This window comes from Pimephales promelas, chromosome 5 (assembly GCF_988280905.1).
Source record: "Pimephales promelas chromosome 5, fPimPro1.hap1.1, whole genome shotgun sequence".
NCBI classification, from domain to species: Eukaryota; Metazoa; Chordata; class Actinopteri; order Cypriniformes; family Leuciscidae; genus Pimephales; species Pimephales promelas.
Genome location: NC_142773.1, coordinates 10,315,183 through 10,336,107, shown reverse-complemented (window position 1 = coordinate 10,336,107; position 20,925 = coordinate 10,315,183). Strand labels below are relative to the sequence as shown.

The following is a 20,925-nucleotide window of genomic DNA, read 5'->3' as shown; positions in this document are numbered from 1 at the left end:
CCGGGAAATGCTCAGAGGTGACGAGGGGAGTTGAGAAGAGCAATGTTTATTTCAGCGAATTTAAAGCTTTGACAACTTTAATCGTTATTAAAATACCTTTACTCAATTATCTCGACTACGAAACCCTGTGAGATTATTTTTGAATGTCTGTTCTTTGAAATTAGCAAAAAAAATATATATATTTTTTTTGTTATTTCATGGTTTTTCCACATAATCGGCCCATATCTTAAAATGGAAGGTTGCAACTTCCGACTCATTTCGCCAGAGCGGGTCACATTTGATTTTTATTTTTTATTAAACAATGTAATGTGTAACCTAAAAATAAACAGATTATTTGATAAATGATATATTTAAATCTCCATATTGTAGCCTAATATCTGCAGGGCAGCCTAGTCTTAATAAATGTATGCTTCATTTTTCATTAGTAAATTTGATCAATAAATTCAATAATTTAGAATAATAAGACACTATAGGGCTGTTACCCTAGGTAAGGCTGATCAAATTAAATCGGTTACACAATAATGTTACGAGATTGGTTTAACAGGAGTCAATTAAAAATCGCTGTAAAGAACGATACTTTTAAACATAACCCTAAATCACCATAAGGTGTCGCCAGATGACCGTCTTAATGAACGAGTCATGGATTCAAAATGCTGAATCATTCAGTAATGAGAAAACACATTGCTTTGAGATGCGCGATGGGTCGCTGTGATCTTTGTTTAACTATTTTCTCTGCTGAAACAGAAAAAAGTCAATATTGCATCTAAAAAGTCAATATTGCATCTACAATGTAAGTGACTTGACTTGTGTGTGTGACTATGTTTGTTGTAGTGATAAGAGTTGCATCCTTGTTAAAGTTTAAGGCCTTGTGTTTTTGGATATATATCTTTCTTTCTTTTTTTTTCTTTTTTTACAAAATATGCATATAACCCATATATTTTAGATTTATTATTTGTTTTAAATTAAATTAAGATTGTATTTTTGGTAATTGAACCTGAATGAATTTAAAAATGAATGTGCTATATTTCAGATCATATATTTGTTTTTCTTAAAATTTGAACTAACTTTATTCTCAGCTGAATTATAAATATTTTATTTCTGTATGAATTAAAAACACATTTGATTTTTCTTTTTTAATCAATGTAGAATGTGTAACTGAAATATAAACAGATTAGGGCTCTGTTCGAGGACAAGTAACTAAAACCAATGCGACATGATGAATGTTTGTTTCCCAAACCATCTGAGTAACAGCTTACTTTTCTTTCTTACTATATTCTTTCTTACTATAAACTGTGCTGTAGAGCTTGCATCAGTCAAAGCAGGGTTACATTTTGCATGTCGTGCACAATAAACCTAAAGGCACCAGGGTGGCGGTGCCACCGGCTTCATATATATATGTATATATACAGTATATATATATATATATATATATATATATATATATATATATACAGTATATATATATATATATATATATATATATATATATATAGCTGTGATCCGCGATGAAGGGCCAAAGCCAGTGGCATGGCCACCCTGGTGCTTTTAGGTAACTAAGGAACCGGGGTTGCGGTGCCACCGGCTTGGGCCCTTCATCGCTGCTCGCAGCTATATTTTATTATTAGGGCCCAAGCCCTGAAAGGGCGAAGGCCCTATTGTTTTCCTAAGGATTATTAGGGCCCAAGCCCTGAAAGGGCGAAGGCCCTATTGTTTTCCTTGCGATTATTTTTCTTCTCTATTATTATTAGGGCCCAAGCCCTGAAAGGGCGAAGGCCCTATTGTTTTCCTTAGGATTATTATTAGGGCCCAAGCCCTGAAAGGGCGAAGGCCCTATTGTTTTCCTAACGATTATTATTAGGGCCCAAGCCCTGAAAGGGCGAAGGCCCTATTGTTTTCCTTGGGATTATTTTTCTTCACTATTATTATTATAATAATTATTATTTTACTACCTTTTTGGCACTTTTGGGGCCCTTAACGTGCTCGAAAACTCTTGAAACTTTGCACACGGGTCAGAACCCGCGGCCATCAGAGCCGGGCTGAAGCTGGTACCCGGGCGTGGTAGGGCGGCTCGTCAGCGCCCCCTGGAACGGGGTCCGAACACTTGGTCCATAACTCAAACACGCTTGTATGTAATAATATGAAACTCGGTACACATGTTGATCTCATCGTTTCATCTATACCTCACACTCTTACTTTTTACCCCAGCCCAACAGGAAGTCGGCTATTGAGGTTTGTTTGTAAAACGCTCGCAATGGAATGTCAAATACTCCTCCTAGAGCTTTGATCCAAATTCGACGAAACTCGGTCAGCGTGAAGTCAAGACATTGAGGATGAAAGTTTGCGAGGGGATTTTTTATATCTCGAACGGTTTGTCCGTGGCGAGGAAACGAAATCATGGCGAGAAACGTGAAACAGGAAGTGTGTTATAACTTCAGCATACATTAACTGATCTTGATGAAACTTCAGCAGTGTGTTCGCTGTAAGAGGACGATCACATGGATGTGACTATTGTGAGTCAAAGTTATAGCGCCACCAACTGGCAGCAGGAAGTGTGTCACTTTCAAAATGCTTTGATATCACCCTTTTATTTTTACCCGATTTGCTTCAAACTTCATATGTATAATGTAAACATACGGCAGATGTAGACCTTTGAATGGATTCTTGATATCTTTGAAACTGTTGCCGTGGCGACGCATCAAACTTTACCCTTCTTTTAGGATGCTTTTAGGATGCTTTTGAGACCCTTAGCATGCTTCAAAATGCATGAAACTCGACAGACACATCACATTTATTAGCCAGTAGACATGTGCAAAGTTTCAGAAACGGGCGTGGTGAGGGCTCAGTAGCGCCACCTTTTGACAAAAGTGGGGTTGTTAGTTTTAACTAGAGTTACAAAAATTGGTATGTATATTGTACTCCTCGAGCCGGACAACTTTCTAATTTAAACTTATTAGCTAGGACCCACAGAAAGTCAGATGTGTTTGTTTGAATGTGGTCTTGCTTAGTCTGAGCCTACATCTCTGTCTTTGCCTGTCTGTGTGTGTGTGAGTGTGCAGGGGGAGGGGGCTTAACCATTTCACTGCTGTGTGTATGGCCTGCATAAAGAAAATACATTTCTCAAGCCTGGTATTTTTTAAATAAGTTTTTATTTTTATTTTTTATAAGTAAAGACATATAACTAGTTTAATTGTAGTGCATTGACAATAGTTTTATATAATTAGTTTATTAATCAGATTAACTTGGTCAATAAACTTGGTCTGAAAATTTGGTCCATAAATCAAACACACTTGCATGTAATAATATGAAACTTGGTACACATATAGATCTCATCGTTTCATATATAGCCTACTTCACACTCTTACTTTTTACCCCAGCCCAACAGGAAGACGGCTATTTAGGGTTGTGTTTAAAACACATGCAATGGAATTTAAAGTATTGCTCCTAGAGCACTGAACCAAATTCGACAAAACTCGATCAGCGTGAAGTCAAGACATTAAGGATGAAAAGGTGCCAAGGGATTTTTTATATCTCGAACGGTTTGGCCGTGGCGAGGAAACGAAATTATGGCGAAAAACATGAAACAGGATGTGTGTTATAACTTCAGCATACATTAACTGATCTTGATGAAACTTCAGCAGTGTTTTCGCTGTAAGAGACCGATCACATGGATGTGACTATTGTGAGTCAAAATTATAGCGCCACCAACTGGCAGCAGGAAGTGTGTCACTTTCAAAATGCTTTGAAACCACTCTCTTATTTTTAACCGATTTGCTTCAAACTTCATCTGTATAATGTAAATACACGGCAGATGTAGACCTGTGAATGAATTTTTGATATCTTTGATACTGTTGCCGTGGCAACGAATCAAACTTTAACATTCTTTTTTGATGCTTTTGGGACTCTTAGCATGCTTGAAATTGCTTGAAACTCAACAGATACATCACATTTATTAGCCAGTAGACATGTGCAACTATGGCAAAAGATTAAAGTAATGTCAAAAAAGTAAACACTAAAAGCCTCATATCTTCTAAAAATGTAATTATACATCATTTGTTTCTAAATTAAATTATACAAATATTATAACTTCCCCAATTTTTCCTTTTTTTCATTTAAGAATTATGTTTACGTTCAAAAACAGCCAGAATTGTTGTAAAATTCATAAAAAAAATAATAATCTGAGTCATACGTAGTGCTATACTGCCCTCTTGTGTTCAATATCAGGTAGGCCTATTGTGTATATTCCCACCGGTTAATCAACGTGTGACTCCGCTGGGACTTGGGAGCTTTTAAATCGCTTACTTAAAACCGAAAGTCGAAATACGGATGTCCGCACAAGACATTAATGGTGTGGAGTAGAGCGAGCATTTTAAATAAATTCCTATTAAGTAGGATTGAACTAAACAGAATGAATGTTCACTCTGTTCTGCTGGTTCCTCGCTGGTGGATCATATGATTACTTTGTCATAATCTATGACAAAAATGCTATTATAAACCATATTAATAATAGATAATACACATTGCTCTTATTTTTGAAAAATACATTCATGAAAAACAAGATAACAAAAATCATAAAAAAATATAGCCATGGCTGCTATAAATGTTTGAAATGCATAGGACAGATGTTTAATGACGCAGCAACATATAATTGAAAGGCAATTAATAATCTGTCATTACATCACTGCATTATGATATTACGGCTCCAATACGGTGCAGCACAAAGCACTTATGTGCATCCCGAGCGGAGAATGATGTGCTTGAAGCCACATGAAGTTACAGCGCATTGAGTCCGTATTGAAAAGTTCAAAGCACAAAGGAAATACATATTTATGAACAGTGTATTATACATTATCTATCTATGCAATAGTTTATTGAGCCTTTTCTTTTAAAGGTTTTAAATTTCAGTTACTGTGTGCGTGAAGAACAATTATAGTGCTCTGACTCTAGTGTTGTGATCTAACCGACAGCGTCCGACACCTGGTAGAAAGTAACACGGTTAAGTTACAGCAATAAAGTCCAGCAAGAAAAAGTTTCTTCATTCGAAAATATAGACCTTTAGACCTTTATCTTAAAGATCCAGTATAATAGGATTAACATTCAATCATCTTGAAGATCGTTTCATCATTGACTGTAACCGAATGTGACGTGCTGTTTGAATGCTGAATGGTGAATGACTGACAGGCGCAGAGAGGGAAAAGTTTGTGTTCTTGAATTTAATGACTTAAATATTAATTTCTATATCACATAATAGCTTCAGAACACTAATAATACAGTACACAAAAACTTTATGGTACTTTAGAAAGTTTTTGTGCCTTTGTGCCTAACATAGAATAGTATATATGCACAATATAGAATTTGAATCAGCCTCGTCAAAGATGGCAGTGTCAGAGCCGATACCGATCCTGAGTATCTAATCGGCGCACTTCTTTTCAACAGTCAAATTGAAATTGAAATTGAAATTGCTTGAAACTCAACAGATACATCACATTTATTAGCCAGTAGACATGTGCAAAGTTTCAGAAACGGGCATAGTGCAAGGACTAAATAGCGCCACCTTTTGACAAAAGTGGGGTTGTTAGTTTTATCTACAGTTACAAAAATCGCTATATACATTGTACTCCTCAAGCCGGACAACTTTCTAATACATAGTCATTAGCTCGGACCAAGAGGAAGTCAGATATTTTGGTTTGAATATGGTGAGCCTCTCTCTGAGCCTACGTCCCTGTATGGCAAGCCCTTTTAACATTTAAAAGCTAAGTTTGCCTGTCCGGAATTAACATTGTAGATATCAACAACGTCTTTCTGTCTATTCGTAATTACATTTTGGATAGTTTGTATTATCATTTAAGATATCTGTAACATAATTGTGACTAGTCGAAATGACAGAGTATGGCAAGCCGTTTTAACATTTAATCATAAAAGGGCCAAAGCCTTCGGCACCGCCACCCGGGTGCATTTAGGTAACTAAAGGAACCGGGGTTGCGGTGCCACCGGCTTGGGCCCGCCATCGCTGCTCGCAGCTATATTTATTATTATTATTTATACGACTATTTGGGCACTTTTGGGGCCCTTAACATGCTCAAAAACTCTTGAAACTTTGCACACGGGTCAGAATCCGCGGCCATCAGGGCCGGGCTAAAGATGGTACCCGGGCGAGGCAGGGGGGCTAGACAGCGCCCCCTGGAACGGGGTCCGAAAACTTGGTCCATAAATCAAACACGCTTGCATGTAATAATATGAAACTCGGTGCACATATAGATCTCATCGTTCATATATACCTCAAACTATTACTTTTTACCCCAGCCCAACAGGAAGTCGGTTATTTAGGGTTGTTCATAAAACACTCGCAATGGAATTTGAAGTACTCCTCCTAGAGAATTCAAACACACGGCACGAAACTCGGTCAGCATGAAGTCAAGGCATTGAGGATGAAAGTTTGCGAGGGGATTTTTGATATCTCGAACGGTTTGGCCGTGGCGAGGAAACGAAATTATGGCGAGAATCGTAAAACAGGAAGTGTGTCAGAACTTCAGCTTACATTAACTGATCTTGATGAAACTTCAGCAGTTTGTTTGCTGTAAGAGGATGATCACATGGATGTGACTATTGTGAGTCAAAGTTATAGCGCCACCAACTGGCAGCAGGAAGTGTGTCACTTTCAAAATGCTTTGAAATCACCCTCTTATTTTTACCCGATTTGCTTCAAACTTAATCTGTATAATGTAAATATACGGCAGATGAAGACCTGTGAATGGATTCTTGATATCTTTGATACTGTTGCCGTGGCAACGCATCAAACTTTAAAATTCTTTTTTTGATGATTTTGAGACTCTTAGCGGCTTTTGGGGCCCTTAACGGGTTTGAAAACTCTTGAAACTTTGCACACAGGTCAGATCCCACAGCCATCAGAGCCGGGCTGAATATGGTACCTGGGTGTGGCAGGGGGGCTAGACAGCGCCCCCTGGAACGGGGTCCGAACACTTGGTTAATAAATCAAACACGCTTGAATGTAATAATATGAAACTCGGTACACATGTTGATCTCATCGTTTCATCTATACCTCACACTCTTACTTTTTACCCCAGCCCAACAGGAAGTCGGCTATTGAGGTTTGTTTGTAAAACGCTCGCAATGGAATGTGCAATACTCCTCCTAGAGAATTCAAACACATGGCATGAAACTCGGTCAGCATGAAGTCAAGGCATTGAGGATGAAAGTTTGCGAGGGGATTTTTGATATCTCGAACGGTTTGGCCGTGACGAGGAAACGAAATTATGGCGAGAAACGTGAAACAGGAAGTGTGTTATAACTTCAGCATACATTAACTGATCTTGATGAAACTTCAGCAGTGTGTTCGCTGTAAGAGGACGATCACATGGATGTGACTATTGTGAGTCAAAGTTATAGCGCCACCAACTGGCAGCAGGAAGTGTGTCACTTTCAAAATGCTTTGAAATCACCCTTTTATTTTTACCCGATTTGCTTCAAACTTAATCTGTATAATGTAAATATACGGCAGATGTAGACCTGTGAATGGATTCTTGATATCTTTTAAACTGTTGCCGTGGCAACGCATCAAACTTTACCATTCTTTTAGGATGCTTTTGAGACCCTTAGCATGCTTCAAATTGCATGAAACTCGACAGACACATCACATTTATTAGCCAGTAGACATGTGCAAAGTTTCAGAAACGGGCGTGGTGAGGGCTCAGTAGCACCACCTTTTGACAAAAGTGGGGTTGTTAGTTTTAACTAGAGTTACAAAAATCGGTATGTATATTGTACTCCTCGAGCCGGACAACTTTCTAATTGACACTCATTAGCTAGGACCCACAGAAAGTCAGATATCTTTGTTTGAATGTAGAGAAAATCTTAGAATTTTGCCAGTCTCTCAGTGTCTCTCTGTGTGAGTGAGAGGAGGGGCGCCTGTCAGGTTAATTTTAACCCTTTATTTGCTGTGTGCGACTTCTCTGGCATTTTCGGGGGCCTTAACATCCTCTAAAACTCTTGAAACTTTGCACACGGGTCAGAACCCATGGCCATCAGGGCCGGGCTGAAGCTGGTCATCGGGCGTGGCAGGGCGGCTCGACAGCGCCCCCTGGACTGGGATTCGAACATTTGTCCATAAATCAAACACACTTGCGTGAATTAATATGAAACTCGGTACAATTATAGATCACATCAGGCCAAACAACTTTCGTGCTCTAAGTTTTACGACAATTAAAATGGAAGTTGAGAATTATGGGTTGTTTGAATAGTTGTCCTAGGAGAAATACATCAAATTACAACGCATGTGTTTACCAATCACAACCAAACTCGGTGTGCAAGAAGTCAAGACATTGAGGATGAAAGTTTGTGAGGGGATTTTTGATATCTCAAACGGTTTGGCCGTGGCGAGGAAACGAAATTATGGCGAGAAACGTGAAACAGGAAGTGTGTTATAACTTCAGCATACATTAAGATATCTTGATAAAACTTCATCAGTGTGTTCGCTGTAAGAGGACGATCACATGGATGTGACTATTTTGAGTCAAAGTTATAGCGCCACCAACTGGCAGCAGGAAGTGTGTCACTTTCAAAATGCTTTGAAATCAACCTCTTATTTTTCCCGATTTGCTTCAAACTTCATCTGTATAATGTAAATACATGGCAGATGAAGACCTGTGAATGGATTCTTGATATCTTTGATACTGTTGCCGTGGCAACGCATCAAACTTTAAAATTCTTTTTTTTTTGATGATTTTGAGACTCTTAATGGCTTTTGAGGCCCTTAACGGGTTTGAAAACTCTTGAAACTTTGCACACAGGTCATATCCCACAGCCATCAGGCCTGGGCTGAAGATGGTACCTAGGCGTGGCAGGGGGGCTAGACAGCGCCCCCTGGAACGGGGTCCGAAAACTTGGTCCATAAATCAAACACGCTTGCATGTAATAATATGAATGAAAAACTTCATCTGTATAATGTAAACAGATGAAAAACTTCATCTGTATAACGATGAAAAACAGATGAAAAACTTCATCTGTATAATGTAAACATACGGTAGATGTAGACCTGTGAATGGATTCTTGATATCTTTTAAACTGTTGCCGTGGCAAAGCTTCAAACTTTGAAATTATTTTAGGATGCTTTTGAGACTCTTAGCATGCTTGAAATTGCATGAAACTCAACAGACACATCACATTTATTAGCCAGTAGACATGTGCAAAGTTTCAGAAACGGGCATGGTGCAGGGACTAAATAGCGCCACCTTTTGACAAAAGTGGGGTTGTTATTTTTATCTACAGTTACAAAAATCGTTATATACATTGTACTCCTCAAGCCAGACAACTTTCTAATTCATAGTCATTAGCTCAGACCAAGAGGAAGTCAGATATTTTGGTTTGAATATGGTGAGACTCTCTCTGAGCCTACGTCCGTGTATGGCAAGCCCTTTTAACATTTAAAAGCTAAGTTTGCCTATCCGGAAATTAACATTCTAGATATCAACAATGTCTTTCTGTCTAGTCGTAATTACATTTTGGATAGTTTGTATTATCATTTAAGATATCTGTAACATAATTGTGACTAGTCAAAATGACAGACTATGGCAAGCCGTTTTAACATTTAATCATGAAAGGGCCAAAGCCTTTGGCACCGCCACCCCGGTGCCTTTAGGTAACTAAAGGAGCCGCGGTTGCGGTGCCACCGGCTTGGGCCCGCTATCGCTGCTCGCAGCTATATTTATTATTATTATTATTAGGGCCCAAGCCCTGAAAGGGCGAAGGCCCTATTGTTTTCCTAAGGATTATTATTATTATTATTATTATTTATACGACTATTCGGGCACTTTTGGGGCCCTTAACATGCTCAAAAACTCTTGAAACTTTGCACACGGGTCAGAATCCGCGGCCATCAGGGCCGGGCTGAAGATGGTACCCGGGCGTGGCAGGGGGGCTAGACAGCGCCCCCTGGAACGGGGTCCGAAAACTTGGTCCATAAATCAAACACGCTTGCATGTAATAATATGAAACTCGGTGCACATGTTGATCTCATCGTTCATATATACCTCAAACTATTACTTTTTACCCCAGCCCAACAGGAAGTCGGTTATTTAGGGTTGTTCATAAAACACTCGCAATGGAATTTGAAGTACTCCTCCTAGAGAATTCAAACACACGGCACGAAACTCGGTCAGCATGAAGTCAAGGCATTGAGGATGAAAGTTTGCGAGGGGATTTTTGATATCTCGAACGGTTAGGCCGTGGCGAGGAAACGAAATTATGGCGAGAATCGTGAAACAGGAAGTGTGTCAGAACTTCAGCATACATTAACTGATCTTGATGAAACTTCAGCAGTTTGTTTGCTGTAAGAGGACGATCACATGGCTGTGACTATTGTGAGTCAAAGTTATAGCGCCACCAACTGGCAGCAGGAAGTGTGTCACTTTCAAAATGCTTTGAAATCACCCTCTTATTTTTACCCGATTTGCTTCAAACTTAATCTGTATAATGTAAATACATAGCAGATGAAGACCTGTGAATGGATTCTTGATATCTTTGATACTGTTGCCGTGGCAACGCATCAAACTTTAAAATTCTTTTTTTTGATGATTTTGAGACTCTTAGCGGCTTTTGGGGCCGTTAACGGGTTTGAAAACTCTTGAAACTTTGCACACAGGTCAGATCCCAAAGCCGTCAGAGCCGGGCAGAAGATGGTACCTGGGTGTGGCAGGGGGGCTAGACAGCGCCCCCTGGAACGGGGTCCGAACACTTGGTCCATAAATCAAACACGCTTGAATGTAATAATATGAAACTCGGTACACATGTTGATCTCATCGTTTCATCTATACCTCACACTCTTACTTTTTACCCCAGCCCAACAGGAAGTCGGCTATTGAGGTTTGTTTGTAAAACGCTCGCAATGGAATGTGCAAGACTCCTCCTAGAGAATTCAAACACACGGCACGAAACTCGGTCAGCATGAAGTCAAGGCATTGAGGATGAAAGTTTGCGAGGGGATTTTTGATATCTCGAACGGTTTGGCCGTGGCGAGGAAACGAAATTATGGCGAGAAACGTGAAACAGGAAGTGTGTTATAACTTCAGCATACATTAACTGATCTTGATGAAACTTCAGCAGTGTGTTCGCTGTAAGAGGACGATCACATGGATGTGACTATTGTGAGTCAAAGTTATAGCGCCACCAACTGGCAGCAGGAAGTGTGTCACTTTCAAAATGCTTTGAAATCACCCTTTTATTTTTACCCGATTTGCTTCAAACTTAATCTGTATAATGTAAATATACGGCAGATGTAGACCTGTGAATGGATTCTTGATATCTTTTAAACTGTTGCCGTGGCAACGCATCAAACTTTACCATTCTTTTAGGATGCTTTTGAGACCCTTAGCATGCTTCAAATCGCATGAAACTCGACAGACACATCACATTTATTAGCCAGTAGACGTGCAAAGTTTCAGAAACGGGCGTGGTGAGGGCTCAGTAGCACCACCTTTTGACAAAAGTGGGGTTGTTAGTTTTAACTAGAGTTACAAATCGGTATGTGTATTGTACTCCTCGAGCCGGACAACTTTCTAATTGACACTCATTAGCTAGGACCCACAGAAAGTCAGATATCTTTGTTTGAATGTAGAGAAAATCTTAGAATTTTGCCAGTCTCTCAGTGTCTCTCTGTGTGAGTGAGAGGAGGGGCGCCTGTCAGGTTAATTTTAACCCTTTATTTGCTGTGTGCGACTTCTCTGGCATTTTCGGGGGCCTTAACATCCTCTAAAACTCTTGAAACTTTGCACACGGGTCAGAACCCATGGCCATCAGGGCCGGGCTGAAGCTGGTCATCGGGCGTGGCAGGGCGGCTCGACAGCGCCCCCTGGACTGGGATTCGAACATTTGTCCATAAATCAAACACACTTGCGTGAATTAATATGAAACTCGGTACAATTATAGATCACATCAGGCCAAACAACTTTCGTGCTCTAAGTTTTACGACAATTAAAATGGAAGTTGAGAATTATGGGTTGTTTGAATAGTTGTCCTAGGAGAAATACATCAAATTACAACGCATGTGTTTACCAATCACAACCAAACTCGGTGTGCAAGAAGTCAAGACATTGAGGATAAAAGTTTGTGAGGGGATTTTTGATATCTCAAACGGTTTGGCCGTGGCGAGGAAACGAAATTATGGCGAGAAACGTGAAACAGGAAGTGTGTTATAACTTCAGCATACATTAACATATCTTGATGAAACTTCATCAGTGTGTTTGCTGTAAGAGGACGATCACATGGATGTGACTATTTCGAGTCAAAGTTATAGCGCCACCAACTGGCAGCAGGAAGTGTGTCACTTTCAAAATGCTTTGAAATCAACCTCTTATTTTTACCCGATTTGCTTCAATCTTCATCTGTATAATGTAAATGAATGGCAGATGAAGACCTGTGAATGGATTCTTGATATCTTTGATACTGTTGCCGTGGCAACGCATCAAACTTTAAAATTCTTTTTTTTTTTGATGATTTTGAGACTCTTAATGGCTTTTGAGGCCCTTAACGGGTTTGAAAACTCTTGAAACTTTGCACACAGGTCATATCCCACAGCCATCAGGCCCGGGCTGAAGATGGTACCTAGGCGTGGCAGGGGGGCTAGACAGCGCCCCCTGGAACGGGGTCCGAAAACTTGGTCCATAAATCAAACACGCTTGCATGTAATAATATGAATGAAAAACTTCATCTGTATAATGTAAACAGATGAAAAACTTCATCTGTATAATGATGAAAAACAGATGAAAAACTTCATCTGTATAATGTAAACATACGGTAGATGTAGACCTGTGAATGGATTCTTGATATCTTTTAAACTGTTGCCGTGGCAAAGCTTCAAACTTTGAAATTATTTTAGGATGCTTTTGAGACTCTTAGCATGCTTGAAATTGCATGAAACTCAACAGACACCACATTTATTAGCCAGTAGACATGTGCAAAGTTTCAGAAACGGGCATGGTGCAGGGACTAAATAGCGCCACCTTTTGACAAAAGTGGGGTTGTTATTTTTATCTACAGTTACAAAAATCGTTATATACATTGTACTCCTCAAGCCAGACAACTTTCTAATTCATAGTCATTAGCTCAGACCAAGAGGAAGTCAGATATTTTGGTTTGAATATGGTGAGACTCTCTCTGAGCCTACGTCCGTGTATGGCAGACCCTTTTAACATTTAAAAGCTAAGTTTGCCTATCCGGAAATTAACATTGTAGATATCAACAATGTCTTTCTGTCTAGTCGTAATTACATTTTGGATAGTTTGTATTATCATTTAAGATATCTGTAACATAATTGTGACTAGTCGAAATGACAGACTATGGCAAGCCGTTTTAATATTTAATCATGAAAGGGCCAAAGCCTTCGGCACCGCCACCCCGGTGCCTTTAGGTAACTAAAGGAGCCGGGGTTGCGGTGCCACCGGCTTGGGCCCGCCATCGCTGCTCGCAGCTATATTTATTATTATTATTATTATTTATACGACTATTCGGGCACTTTTGGGGCCCTTAACATGCTCAAAAACTCTTGAAACTTAGCACACGGGTCAGAACCCGCGGCCATCAGGGCCGGGCTGAAGATGGTACCCGGGCGTGGCAGGGGGGCTAGACAGCGCCCCCTGGAACGGGGTCCGAAAACTTGGTCCATAAATCAAACACGCTTGCATGTAATAATATGAAACTCGGTGCACATATAGATCTCATCGTTCATATATACCTCATACTATTACTTTTTACCCCAGCCCAACAGGAAGTCGGTTATTTAGGGTTGTTCATAAAACACTCGCAATGGAATTTGAAGTACTACTCCTAGAGAATTCAAACTCACGGCACGAAACTCGGTCAGCATGAAGTCAAGGCATTGACGATGAAAGTTTGCGAGGGGATTTTTGATATCTCGAACGGTTTGGCCATGGCGAGGAAACGAATTTATGGCGAGAAACGTGAAACAGGAAGTGTGTTATAACTTCAGCATACATTAACTGATCTTGATGAAACTTCAGCAGTGTGTTCGCTGTAAGAGGACGATCACATGGATGTGACTATTGTGAGTCAGAGTTATAGCGCCACCAACTGGCAGCAGGAAGTGTGTCACTTTCAAAATGCTTTGAACTCACCCTTTTATTTTTACCCGATGTGCTTCAAACTTAATCTGTATAATGTAAATACATAGCAGATGAAGACCTGTGAATGGATTCTTGATATCTTTGATACTGTTGCCGTGGCAACGCATCAAACTTTAAAATTCTTTTTTTTTATGATTTTGAGACTCTTAGCGGCTTTTGGGGCCCTTAACGGGTTTGAAAACTCTTGAAACTTTGCACACAGGTCAGATCCCACAGCCATCAGAGCCGGGCTGAAGATGGTACCTGGGTGTGGCAGGGGGGCTAGACAGCGCCCCCTGGAACGGGGTCCGAACACTTGGTCCATAAATCAAACACGCTTGCATGTAATAATATGAAACTCGGTACACATGTTGATCTCATCGTTTCATCTATACCTCACGCTCTTACTTTTTACCCCAGCCAAACAGGAAGTCGGCTATTGAGGTTTGTTTGTAAAACGCTCGCAATGGAATGTGCAATACTCCTCCTAGAGAATTCAAACACACGGCACGAAACTCAGTCAGCATGAAGTCAAGGCATTGAGGATGAAAGTTTGCGAGGGGATTTTTGATATCTCGAACGGTTTGGCCGTGGCGAGGAAACAAAATTATGGCGAGAAACGTGAAACAGGAAGTGTGTTATAACTTCAGCATACATTAACTGATCTTGATGAAACTTCAGCAGTGTGTTCACTGTAAGAGGCTGATTACATGGATGTGACTATTGTGAGTCAAAGTTATAGCGCCACCAACTGGCAGCAGGAAGTGTGTCACTTTCAAAATGCCTTGATATCACCCTCTTATTTTTAACCGATTTGCTTCAAACTTCATCTGTATAATGTAAAAATACAGCAGATGTAGACCTGTGAATGGATTCTTGATATCTTTGATACTGTTGCTGTGGCAACAAATCAAACTTTAACATTCTTTTTTGATACTTTTGGGACTCTTAGCATGCTTGAAATTGCTTGAAACAGATAGATACAGATAGCTCGACAGATACATCACATTTATTAGCCAGTAGGCATGTGCAACTTTGGCAAAAGATTAAAGTAATGTCAAAAAAGTAAACAGTAAACACTAAAAGCCTCATATCTTCTAAAAATGTAATTATACATAATTTGTTTCTAAATTAAATTGTACAAATATTATAATTAAACCAGTTTTTCCCTTTTTTCATTTAAGAATTATGTTTACGTTCAAAAACAGCCACAATGGTTTTAAAATTAAGAAGAAGAAAAAATAATCTGAGTCATACGTAGTGCTATACTGCCCTCTTGTGTTCAATATCAGGTAGGCCTATTGTGTATATTCCCACCGGTTAATCAACGTGTGACTCCGCTGGGACTCGGGAACTTTTAAATCGCTTACTTAAAACCGAAAGTCAAAATACAGATATCCGCACAAGACATTAATGTTGTGGAGTAGAGCAAGCATTTTAAATAAATTCCTATTAAGTAACTAAACAGAATGAACGTTCACTCTGTTCTGCTGGTTCCTCGCTGTTGGCGCGCACAGTTATGAATGCTTGTGCAGCCATGAGTTTTAGTTTAATTTTAAAATTAGCGCAATTTCGGGATTTGTATTATTTGAATTTATTTTTAAAAAACACAATGTTGAGTTTTATTGTAACACTGTTTAATTGCGCCCACGGTTATATTTTGTATATTATATATAATTATAATGTATTTCTGTATAAAATAATACTACAATAAAAAACACATTTGTGACCGACCTGATCCAGCAAAATTAGTCACAGTGACCCAAATTTAAAAATTGAGATTTTGATATTAATGGAAAGAGGACACTGTAAGCTTTCAAATGATACCTTGGTCATACCTTGAATGGTTGTAACGATATACAGATTTGAATTCTGGTCGTCTGCCCTTTTTTTTCCAATTGAAAACCTAAGAAAATCGCTTTTAAAGTTTTTTTGCCCGTTTTTTTTTTTTTTTTTTTTTTTGATATCTTTCAAAATCCATAGCATTTTAAGGGATAAACTATTTATTTTATATAGCTTAATTTGACCAAATAGATTAACATATATAAATGCAATTTAACGAGGCTGAAACTCAACTTATTTTTAATTTTTTTGAAATAAATAATTAAAAAGTCACTTTTACAAAAATGTTCTAAAATCAGAAAGATTAAAGAGGAGTCAGAGAGAAATTCAGTTTTCATACGGATTAGCCCACATAAGCAGAGAGCAGTCTGTTTTCTTTCATTTTGAATGGTTGTGTTTAAAAGTAGACATTTCAATATATATGTCTGTGAGGATACCTTATACGCTGACTTTCGGTTCATGAGACAAGCTTCAGTTCACGTGCCGCGCGTCTCCGCGTCGTGATTAGGCCTAGCCTATTGTCTGCAATTTATTTCTTATTATTAAATCCTAGTAATTGGTTGATGAAACATTGATTTAAATTAAGATAATTATTTTAAAACGAAATTTACTTTAAAGAAAGGCTTTGTGCTTGCATGTTTAAGCTATGTGAAAGTTTTAGTGCTGCTTCCAGAGAACGGTCACGTTCGGATTGTTTTTCCTCATAAATGCGAACACGGAAAATAAAATAAAGATTTTATGTTCTGGAGAGAGTCAACCCTTCTTCATCGGGTGAGTATTACTTTTGGTTTGTGCAGTGTGGTTCACATAGGCCAATTTATTAAAATATTTAATTATCTGGGAATTGGATCTCCTCCATAATGCTGAAATTGCCCAATTTAAAAAAAAAATTAGTAATAATTTAAGTTTTGTGGTGTAAGTCTACGTATTTTATAATGTTAACTTCAAATAATACTAATAGCCTAGTAATTTAAAGATGTTGTAGCTAGCATTGGGTCTGGACGTGAAGGATAACTTCGGGAGTTGAAGGGACGTGTCGGTGTCGTGATTCTGTCTTCTCACACCGCGACACAGGTTCGTGGATCTGAGTGTCGCGATCGTTACAGCCTTACATAGGCTATATTCTTCTTGCAGATAAATATACTCACGCAGTTTAGGTTAGAAGCCTCCAGTGAGTTCAACGTTTCAGGGGATAGGAAATGCTCAGAGGTGACGAAGGGAGTTGAGAAGAGCAATGTTTATTTCAGCGAATTTAAAGCTTTGACAACTTTAATCGTTATTTAAATACCTTTACTCAATTATCTCGACTACGAAACCCTGTGAGATTATTTTTGAATGTCTGTTCTTTGAAATTAGCAAAAAAAAATTTTTTTTTTTTTTTTTTTTTTTGTTATTTCATGGTTTTTCCACATAATCGGCCCATATCTTAAAATGGAAGGTTGCAACTTCCGACTCACTTCGCCAGAGCGGGTCACATTTGATTTTTATTTTTTAAACAATGTAATGTGTAACCTAAAAATAAACAGATTATTTGATAAATGGTATATTTAAATCTGCATATTGTAGCCTAATATCTGCAGGGCAGCCTAGTCTTAATAAATGTATGCTTCATTTTTCATTAGTAAATTTGATCAATAAATTCAATAATTTAGAATAATAAGACACTATAGGGCTGTTACCCTAGGTAAGGCTGATCAAATTAAATCGGTTACACAATAATGTTACGAGATTGGTTTAACAGGAGTCAATTAAAAATCGCTGTAAAGAACGATACTTTTAAACATAACCCTAAATCACCATAAGGTGTCGCCAGATGACCGTCTTAATGAACGAGTCATGGATTCAAAATGCTGAATCATTCAGTAATGAGAAAACACATTGCTTTGAGATGCGCGATGGGTCGCTGTGATCTTTGTTTAACTATTTTCTCTGCTGAAACAGAAAAAAGTCAATATTGCATCTAAAAAGTCAATATTGCATATAAAATGTAAGTGACTTGACTTGTGTGTGTGACTATGTTTGTTGTAGTGAAAAGAGTTGCACCCTTGTTAAAGTTTAAGGCCTTGTGTTTTTGGATATATATCTTTCTTTCTTTTTTTTTCTTTTTTTACAAAATATGCATATAACCCATATATTTTAGATTTATTATTTGCTTTAAATTAAATTAAGATTGTATTTTTGGTAATTGAACCTGAATGAATTTAAAAATGAATGTGCTATATTTCAGATCATATATTTGTTTTTCTTAAAATTTGAACTAACTTTATTCTCAGCTGAATTATAAATATTTTATTTCTGTATGAATTAAAAACACATTTGATTTTTCTTTTTAAATCAATGTAGAATGTGTAACTGAAATATAAACAGATTAGGGCTCTGTTCGAGGACAAGTAACTAAAACCAATGCGACATGATGAATGTTTGTTTCCCAAACCATCTCAGAGTAACAGCTTACTTTTCTTTCTTACTATATATTCTTTCTTCCAATATCCAATACCCACTAAACTACTGAAAGAACTATTACCTGTAGTGGAAGAGCCTCTCCTCAATATTATTAACTCGTCTTTATCTTTAGGTCATGTCCCAAAAATATACAAGCTGGCTGTAATAAAACCGCTCATTAAGAAACCGCAATTAGATCCAAATAACTTGGCAAATTACAGACCCATTTCAAATCTTCCATTTATGTCCAAAATACTTGAAAAAGTAGTGTCCGCTCAATTGTGCTCTTTTTTGCAAGAAAATGATATCTATGAAAAATTCCAGTCAGGATTCAGACCGCATCATAGTACAGAAACTGCGCTAGTTAAAATTACAAATGATTTACTTTTAGCTTCTGACCAAGGCTGTATCTCAATACTAGTCCTACTTGATCTTAGCGCTGCGTTCGACACTATAGATCATATAATACTCTTGGATCGACTACAAAACTTCACCGGTGTCCAGGGACAGGCATTAAGCTGGTTTAGATCGTACTTATCGGACCGTTCTCATTTTGTCTGTTTAAATGGGAAAAAATCAAAGATAACGTCAGTAGACTATGGAGTACCGCAAGGATCAGTTTTAGGCCCTCTGCTATTCTCAATATATATGCTGCCACTTGGTAATATTATAAGAAAACATGGAATTAATTTCCACTGTTACGCTGACGACACTCAATTATATATTTCATCACGACCAGATGAAAACACTAACTCATCTAAAATGACAGAGTGTCTCAAAGATATAAAATGCTGGATGACGCGTAATTTCCTGCTATTAAATTCAGATAAAACGGAGGTATTACTTATTGGTCCAAAAAACTACTCACAAAACCTCTCACAATACAACTTTAATATAGACGGATGTCCTGTTACTTTATCCACAAAAGTAAAAGACCTGGGTGTTATACTAGACCGCAACTTGTCGTTCGAAAATCATATTTCATATGTTACAAGAACAGCCTTTTTCCACCTTAGAAACATTGCTAAGCTACGTAACATGCTATCTATTTCTGATGCAGAAAAATTAGTTCACGCATTCATGACCTCGAGACTAGATTACTGTAATGCTTTATTAGCCGGTTGTCCTGCATCCTCAATAAACAAGCTACAGTTAGTACAAAATGCAGCTGCTAGAGTTCTTACTAGGTCAAGAAAATATGATCATATAACACCGATTTTATCATCTCTACACTGGTTACCTATTAAGTTCCGCATCAACTACAAAATACTACTACTGACCTATAAAGCCCTAAATGGTTTAGCACCTATGTACTTAACGGACCTTCTTTCGCCCTACAATCCACCGCGTTCCTTAAGATCACTAAATTCAAGGCTTCTGGTCATTCCTAGGATATCGAAGTCCAGTAAAGGAGGGAGGGCGTTCTCGCATTTAGCTCCAAAACTCTGGAATGGCCTTCCCGATACGGTCCGAGCCTCTGACTCGCTGACACAGTTTAAAACTAGATTAAAGACGCATCTCTTTAGTCAAGCATTCACATAATGCTTACCTTCTAGTCCTCTGTTATGCCATACGGAACCGTTTGCCACTGAAACTGCTTAACGCACCAGTGGGGCTCGACAGCCTTTAGACAAACGGGTCGGCGCGTATGGTTGGGTTGCGGAGAGTTCGGGTTACGGAGAGTTTGTGAGTTATAACGGAAATTATTATGAACATCAGCTATGCTAATTATTTCCCATCTGCCTTTCTGCTGTTATCTCGGGACGCTTGTCCCGAGAAAAATGGCGTTCGTCAGGTCCAGTTTTGTGTCCAGCCTCTCACGGGGATTTCGGATGCCCCAACGCCTGTGATGAGACGACTCAACGCCTGTGATGAGACGACTCAACGCCTGCGATATGTTATGGCGCCGTTTGATTCATAAACAATATTTATATTTAATATTTATATTTAAACAATATGAATGTAAGCCAGAGGAGAACTGGCCCCCGACTGAGCCTGGGTTCTCCCAAGGTTTTTTCTCCATCCAATCTGATGGAGTTTTGGTTCCTTGCCACTGTCGCCTTGCTTTTGGCTTGCTTTGAGCTTGCTCAGTTGGGGTTATTTATTTAGTGTTTAGCAATGTTGTTGATCTGTGTTGTGCTACTTACATGTTATCACTGTGAAGCTGCTTTGATACAATCTGTATTGTGAAAAGCGCTATATAAATAAATGTGACTTGACTTGACTTGACTTTCTTACTATAAACTGTGCTGTAGAGCTTGCATCAGTCAAAGCAGGGTTACATTTTGCATGTCGTGCACAATAAACCTAAAGGCACCAGGGTGGCGGTGCCACCGGCTTCATATATATATGTATATATACAGTATATATATCTATATATATATATATATATATATATATATATATAGCTGTGATCCGCGATGAAGGGCCAAAGCCAGTGGCATGGCCACCCTGGTGCTTTTAGGTAACTAAGGAACCGGGGTTGCGGTGCCACCGGCTTGGGCCCTTCATC

At 38.7% G+C, this 20,925-nt stretch overlaps 1 protein-coding gene across 1 annotated transcript in view; it reads left to right on the top strand.

Moving 5' to 3' along the window:
• The window catches only part of snap47 (synaptosome associated protein 47), a 253,313-nt gene that overhangs the window by 60,335 nt on the left and 172,053 nt on the right, over positions 1–20,925 (top strand). The gene's annotated exons all lie outside the window — the stretch shown is intronic.